This window comes from Mastomys coucha, unplaced genomic scaffold, assembly GCF_008632895.1.
Source record: "Mastomys coucha isolate ucsf_1 unplaced genomic scaffold, UCSF_Mcou_1 pScaffold5, whole genome shotgun sequence".
In the NCBI taxonomy this organism is placed as follows: domain Eukaryota; kingdom Metazoa; phylum Chordata; class Mammalia; order Rodentia; family Muridae; genus Mastomys; species Mastomys coucha.
In genome coordinates, this window is record NW_022196911.1 from 105962051 (window position 1) to 105970196 (window position 8146).

Genomic DNA, 8146 nt, shown 5'->3' on the forward strand with positions numbered 1-8146 from the left:
TGGGAGCAACCCTAGGATGCAGTTAACCAAGTCCCATCATGGGGGATTATCTGGCCCCAGAGGTCAGTAATACTGGGGTTGGAAACCCTGGACTAGAGCCACAGAATCATGAAGAAATAAAGCATTTAATCCTCTGATGACAGCCCAAGAGCTGCTGTGATAGATTTCAGACTCTGAGCAATTTAATATTTTCCATAGACAGCATAAAAGTCATCTTCCTTAGGGCCCCATACACTGCATATCTCCTGTACAGCAGAAATTTAAAATGGTACTTAATTGCTTTTTAAAGGTAAATCTGTATCAGAGAACATTTGGTTGTCAGACTTACCCCAGCCTAGCAGGCATATTGACAAGACACTGAAACTGACTAGATGTACTGTTCATGGCTTTAAATGGCAAATTGTATATCACCCTTTAACTGTGCAATCCCCAAATAAGTAACTATATGTTGCACACCCATATGCACATATGCTTACATATACACACAGCCACACACTCATATACATGTGCATACATTCATACACGTATGCATACAAGCATGCAAATACACAAACACACACATACACACATATGTATATATATATATACACATTCACATATGCATATATATACATATACACATGACATGTAAACATATAATATACACATGACATGTAAACATACACATGCATATGCATACATATACACATACACACATTTGCATATATATACCTAATGCACACACACAACATACAAACACACACACAATTTTTAGTAAATAACATTGATGTGGATGGATGTGAGTCCTCTAACCCTTCTGATTTTTCTAAGCACAGAAAGTAGGAATATCTTTAAAGACAATACTCTGAGCACGCCAAGAAGACTCAGGCGGTTTAAATATCTCAGAATCCCCAACAATTAAGAGTTAACAATTGATCTGTTTTCAACAAAGAACTGTGCCTTGCTTCCTGTATCACGTGCATATCGACAGAGAACATTATCCGAATGGAGGGGCATGCCACAGGCAGGCGGGCACACTTTTATGTTTTGTTTTTTGTGGTGTGTAGGCAAATTTCCTCATGATCCACCCAGATTAAATTTTTTCCAGTCGTTGGCCTATGAACCAGTGCTAATTTGCATGCTATTATTTTCCATTTGATTTACAAATGGATACTAATTGTGGATTTGGCGTCTTTCCCTCCTTGACATGAGCGGTCAACCATGTAGGAAAAGTTTTTGAGAAATTTAATGCTTTTCTTTGTCTTCTGGAATTTTCTACACTTCTGTTATACCAAGGTAACTGGGCCTTCATGTTTCCTTGTCTAAAGGGCAATTATGATTCACAACCAACTGGAAGCTGAAACAGTGGACTGGCTTTATTCCTTCTCTGTTTTTTGTTTTTTGTTTTTTTTTTTTGAAAGTCAAGTTTGGGTGAAGGAGTGCGCGGTGCAGCATGAAAGCATGAAGCATGAAAGCATGAAGCTTTCCTCACACGAGGGGCGGGAAGTTGGCTGTGGGCTCTGCTGAAGAGTACCTGCCTTGTACCAAGGGAGACTCATTTTAGTCACCAGGAATCCAGTCTCAATCAGTAGTCTTGTGCTGGAACCCAACCAAAAGGTGACAGGACTGCCCATATGCATGAGCAGGGATGTGCTCTCTGCAGATGTCACAATGCCTGGGCCCTAAGGACATTGGCCCTAAGTGGGGTCTACTGGAAGGGACTCTGGGATGACAAAGATGCAGTTTGCAGCCATCTTAGTAGAAGGGGAACTATGATTTGATTTCTGGAAAATAAGCCAGTGCTTCATTTCTTTTACGATGGAGTTGGTGGAGCATGATCCATTTACTCCTTTATCCCCCACGTTAGTCAGACTCCGTTTGGTTCTGATACAGTAACACTTTGGTCTTCAAACCTCAGTGGCTTACAATGACCAAGACATTTCTCAGTTACACTGTATGACTAGCCAAAGTCATTAGGGATTCTGCTCTGTAGAATGACTTGCGACCAGTTTGATGGACACAAAGGATCGTGAGGACTTCAGGGTCCTTGAGGCAAGGAGTGGAACCATGGGGTTCAGCACTGGCTTCCCAGTCAAGTAGTGATGTTGGCAACTGAGCTGACCTCGTGCCATTAGCTAGAGCTGGTCCCACGATCCACCTAATGGCCAGGGATCTGGCACACACACACATTACCGTTGTGCGTAATAATGCCTCTGTTATAGGATTTTCTTTTAACTTAACACCATCAATAATGCACATGTGTATAGCACTCATCAAAGGCAGAGGTTTGGGCCATTTGGATATATTACCTTACTCTAGTACCCTCCAGCCCTGAAAGTGAAGAAGATTAAGGTCCACAAGTAGAAATAATAACAGTTAAGTGGAAAAGAACTTGAAGCTCGGTTTTGACCACAGCCTTTCTTGTTCTTCCCCAGTAGCTTGAGAGAAACTGATGCCTTGTCAAAAATTTAATTTGATGTGGATGCAAATTAGCACAGCCACTATGGAAATCAGCACAGCAGTTCCTCAGGAAACTAAAAATAGATCTTCCACATGAGCCAGCTATACCACTTGGGCATATATCTAACTTAGAACAGAGACCCTTGCACACTACTCTGTTAGTCCCAAGATAGGAAATCAGTCCAGATGCTCATCAACAGATGGATGAAGAAAATGGGGTACAGATGCACACATGCACCTATAATGGGGTTAAAGAAAAAATAACATGTCATTCGCAAGAATGATGACTGGAAGGAGATAGCATTATGCTATGATCAATAAACTATACCTTCATGTGTAGAGTCTAGATTCAGAAACTGACATAAAAGTAGAAGAGGGACTGTTGGAGGAGGAAATAAGGAAGGGTGACAGGAGGGAAAAGGACAAATTGTATGCTTCCTCTCCTCTGTGGAATTAAGGTTTCTTAAGGTTTATATATGGAGGGGGCAGAAGAAGTTAATGAGTGACTGACTCTGAGCATCGTGCAATGATACACCCGTGTGAGAGGAACATAATGAAGCCCAATATTTTTTGTACTCTAAAACATTAATAAGGAAGCTAGTTTGAGTTTTTGATGCCACTTTCCTGCAAACTGTGATTGTGGTGTTGGGGAAACACAGGAGTTTGTCATCTGTTTGCTGTTTGAAAAGCAAGGAGTGTCCCGACATTCAGTGAGACGATTACCAAAAGTCCCTGTTCCCTCACACATACTCCTCCCTCCATGATAAGGACACACTGCTTCCTCTCCCCAGGAGCTGGAATCTGGATGTGTTGCAATGGGGCCTCTTCACTGCCTGGTTGCTGACCTTGTTTTGACCCTGTATGTCCATAGCCCTGGCTCAGCTATTGTGTAATACCTATCCAGAGGGTGTCGTGGCTTCTGGAGAGAGACCCAAATGAGAATGTGCATATGGTAGACTCTCCTGGGCCTGGAGACCACAGGGACTTCTGTCCCAATGAGGAAAGCAGGCAAATCATATTTCAGAGCAACCAGAGACCCCAGATGGGTCTGAACAAGGGCAACGGGTAAACTTGACACAGGCCTGATTTTATTCCTCGCGTGGTTTAAGTCACATTGCATTTTTAACCCATTCAAACCTCACAGGAGCTGGTTATGGTACCAGCATGGTTATTATTCTCTCCATTGTAAGCATTCGGAAGCCAGGAACCGGTGCCGATGGCTGTGGCACTGCCAGCAAGTTATAACAAACTCCAAGCAAGACACCAGAATTTGATCCAGAGAGACCACCAGTACTGGCCCACTATCAACACAGACCACCACAGTTTACACTTCCATGGAAATAAGTTTGCCTCCCTAATGTCTGAGCTTTGATGAAGAGAATTGATACCCCAGACCACTGGGCAGCAAGCCTCTTGAACTCATGCTCATTTTGTCTTCAGTTCTAGGACCTAGTGAAAGCATGAGATGGAGTTAAAGTCAGTGTGAAACTTCAGTTCTACAGTTGGGAATGCTGGACCTGAAACCCAGTCTCTCTCTATGCATCTGTCTGTCTGCCTGTCTGTCTGTCTCTGTTTGCATCTCTGTCTTTCTGTATCCTTGTCTTTCTGTTTTTCTGTGTCTCTGTCTGTCTCTCTGGATGTATCTCCCCCTCAATGTCTCTTGTCTTTCTTTTCTTTTTAAAAAAGATTTATTTATTTATTTTATGCATATGAGTACACACTGTAGCTGTACAGATAGTTGTGAGCCTTCATCTGGTTGTTGGGAATTGACTTATTTTTTAGGACCTCTGCTCACTCCAGTCGGCCCCGCTCATTCCAGCCCTAAGATTTATTTATTATTATAAATTAAGTACACTGTAGCTGTCTTCAGACGCACCAGATCTCATTACAGGGGGTTGTGAACCACCATGTGGTTGCTGGGATTTGAACTCAGGACCTTCAGAAGAGCAGTTGATGCTCTTAACCGCTGAGCCATCTCACCAGCCTGTTTCTATCTTTCTGTATCCCTGTCTTTCTGTGTCTCTGTCTGTCTCTCTGTACATCTCTCCTCTTCTCTCTCTGTCTCTCTCTCTGTCTCTCTGCTTTCTGTGTCTTTCTCTCTATGTCTCTGTCTCTTTCTCTGTGTGTGTCTTTTTATCTCTGTGTCTGTCTCTCTGTCTTTCTGTCTCCCTGTCTCTGTCTGTCTCTCTCTCTCTTTCTGTGTGCATGTATATGTGTCTGCAGGAGCATGTGTTTATGCATGAATGTGTGAGTATGTTTGTGGAAGCCAGAGGACAACCTGTGGTTCCTCAGGCATTGCCCACCTTGTTTGCTCTTGAGACAGGGTCCCTCACTGACCTGAGGCTGTGTTCTAAAAGCCCAAGAATCTGCCTGTTTCCACCTCCTCAGTGTCGAGATCAGCACATTCCACCCAATCCCTACTTTTATTTTATGCAGATTCTGGGTTGGACTCAGGTTCTTGTAACAGCAATACAAGGACACGGGTCACTGTGCTTGAAACATCTCCCAGACTCAGAAGTCTACAAACATCTCCCAGACTCAGAAGTCTACAAACATCTCCCAGACTCAGAAGTCTAGAGACATCTCCCAGACTCAGAAGTCTTGGGACATCTCCCAGATTCAGAAGTCTAGAAACATCTCCCAGACTCAGCAGTCTAGTTATTTTGTGTAACCTAGCCCAAAGGAGCCTTTCCTTAGTCTGAATATGGAGATAACAAGAGTACCTGCACACGAAACTCTGAGGGTTAATGAAACAATATTTTAACACTAACACAAAGTGCTGGCACATGTCAGCTGCCTCTGTGTGCCAAGGTCCTTCGAGGTATGGCTTGAGGGAAAAGGTCTCCCAGAAGCCAAGGTCAGCTTGTTTGATACAAGCTTTGTTAGGTAAAGAGGGGGAGGTTTCTAAAATCTGCAGAAAGAGAGGGAAATAGAGATATAGATAGATAGATAGATAGATAGATAGATAGATAGATAGATAGATGGCAGACAGATAGGTGACAGGTAGATGATAGATAGATAGATAGATAGATAGATAGATAGATAGATAGATAGATTGATTGATTGATTGATGGCAGACAGATAGGTGACAGGTAGATAATAGATAGATAGATAGATAGATAGATAGATAGATAGATAGATAGATAGATAAATAGATAGACTGATGAAGGAAATGTTTCTGAAACTGTGAGCACACTACAGTTAGAGTTTACTCTATGTTCTCTATCTACCTCTAAGCTCTAGGTATTTGACATTGCAGGGTTGGGGGAGAGGTTGTTCCATATTTTCCTTGTGGAAGAGTCAGCTCTGGCTAAGTCCAAAAAGGGCAATCACCAGTCTGCAAGTGTGGGTGCTTTTTCCTGGCATGAGAGACCACAGACATTGTTTCTTCACTATTAACCCAACCACCAAACACAAAAGGAGAGGGCTGGAAATTGTTGGGAACCAAATAACTCACATGGAATGCTAGTGGAAAACCAACTCGTTGACTTTCACTCCTGGTGACTCAATGTTGAAGGAACCAGGCAGCCTCCTAGCTCCTCTGTGGATTTCTATTACATTCTCCTCCACAGACCAGGAAACTCAGGCTCCAGAAAATAAGCCTCAGGTTATACAGTACATATGAGGCAGACATGATGGAACTCAAGAGTTGCCTCCTGAGTTCCTTAAACTGTCTTGTTCACTCACTTACCCATTTATCCATCCATCCATCCATCCATCCATCCATCCATCCATCCATCCACCCACCCATCCATCCACCCACCCACCCACCCACCCACCCACCCATCCATCCATCCATCCATCCATCCATCCACTTACCTGATATTTTATGAACACCTATACTAGACAAGTGGTATTTTAGGTGCTGGCACACCTAAATGCCTTCACCTTTCTATGAATGCTCTCTGGCTGTTGCATCTAGTCATCATAAATTCGGTGGCTTAAAAATACCATATTCTTTCACAGTTTGAATCTAAGAGTCTGAAAGACATGTCAGTTACACTAAGCTACCTTTGGGGCTCTGGGTGAGCGGTTTTTGTTTCTCTAGCTTCTGGTGACCATGACAGTCATCTTGGACACCTCAACTCAGTAGACAGACACCTCCTCTGTGTCTAATCTTCCTCCTACAAGGACACCTGACACTGGATTTGGGGGCCTTCTTGATAATCTACAATGAGCTTTCATTTCGGTTTACCTAAATCAAAAATTATTCTTGATTTAATTACTTAAGTGATTCCCTCTACTGCCCTGCTCCCCAGCAAGATGCTAGTCCCAGGATCCTGGGGCTAAAATGTGGAGCCCTTATTCAACCCAAACAATCCTTAAGAAGCTTAGGATCTAGTAAGGATATTGATAAACAAATCAATAAACAAGACTGTAACAAGTTGTGTTGGAAAGTAAAATGGGCCTTGGGGAAAAGAGGCACCCAGGATTCCCTTTGGTTGGCAGTGTAGCACACTTTCCTTTTGACCAGATGACCTAGAGAAGAGGAAGAGCCAGCTGGCTGTCTCCAGCAGAACTGAGTTCTTCTGGTGTACCTGCTCATTAAATTATAGCCTTGTCAGTAAGTAATACTTCCAATGAGAGGAACACAGTGTTCCTTTTCAGGAAATTGGGGAAGACATACTTCTCATGTATGTAGACAAAATGGCTTTACTATCACAAAGTATAAATCGTCTTAATAGATCGTGGACGCCATGACTGCCAAAGAAAGGGGTTGTGGCTCATATAAATGTAATACATAAATGTATGAATCCAAGCTCGTAGTTTTTGGCTGGCTCCTCCTATCTTTTAATGGGTTTATAGCTAATAGCAGTACAGAATGTTACCTAATGGGGGTATCTGGTTGTTTCGTTTTGTAATGAGTTTAATCTGGAAGAGGCCATTGATCCACTAGACAGTCAATGATTGCATTATTGATGGTTTTCCTTTGATTATAATCGATTTAAATTTTTTCCCAGCCCCTACATTTGCAGCCACATCCATGGCATATTGATTGATTAATTACCCATTGGCTCATTACAACCGACTGGAAGTATAGCCTGAGAAGAATCTCGCTGGCCTAGGGACCCTTGTGCTTTCTCTTTGGACAGAGGTCAGTGGCTCTGAGTTCACTTTCTTGCCTGTTTAACTCCACCACCCTGACACAGAACCATGTGTTCTTACGTCCCACTTCAGCTGATTACCAATTCTGTTTCTTTGCACTGAACAGCAACCTTGAGAAGCTGCAGTTCAGTCACTGTTGGAGTTTTATCTTTAATGAAACTGTCACTCAACTGTCGAGCAGAAGCTCTATTGAAAAGATAAGACTTGTGGAGGACGGTCCAAAGGAGGTCTGGTGCCCACTGCCTCGGAGCCTCAAGACTTTACCTCCTTTCCATCCGTGAGACAAAGGCTTGATTACCAGGACCCATTCGTGGGTCTGGGTGAATGAACATAATTCCATAAGACTTATGCCGAGGGCCATCTTGGAGGGGGATGCCAGTTCTTATGCAACACTATGACTTGTGGTGGTGGTGGCAGTGGTGGTGATAGTGATAGGGGTGGGGAGAAGACAGGAGAGCCTTGGGGATGACATTCTTTTTTTTTTTAAGCATGTATTGTTACATATTTATAGAGAAAATAGTATTTAATTCTTCATTTTCTATTTCCAATTACTGTGATAAAAATATATATGATATAAAACTTTTTTTATTAGATGTTTTCT

At 42.6% G+C, this 8146-nt stretch overlaps 1 protein-coding gene across 1 annotated transcript in view; it reads right to left on the minus strand.

The window, feature by feature from the left end:
• Fam20a (FAM20A golgi associated secretory pathway pseudokinase) overlaps window positions 1–8146 on the minus strand; it is a 50936-nt gene that overhangs the window by 29612 nt on the left and 13178 nt on the right. The gene's annotated exons all lie outside the window — the stretch shown is intronic.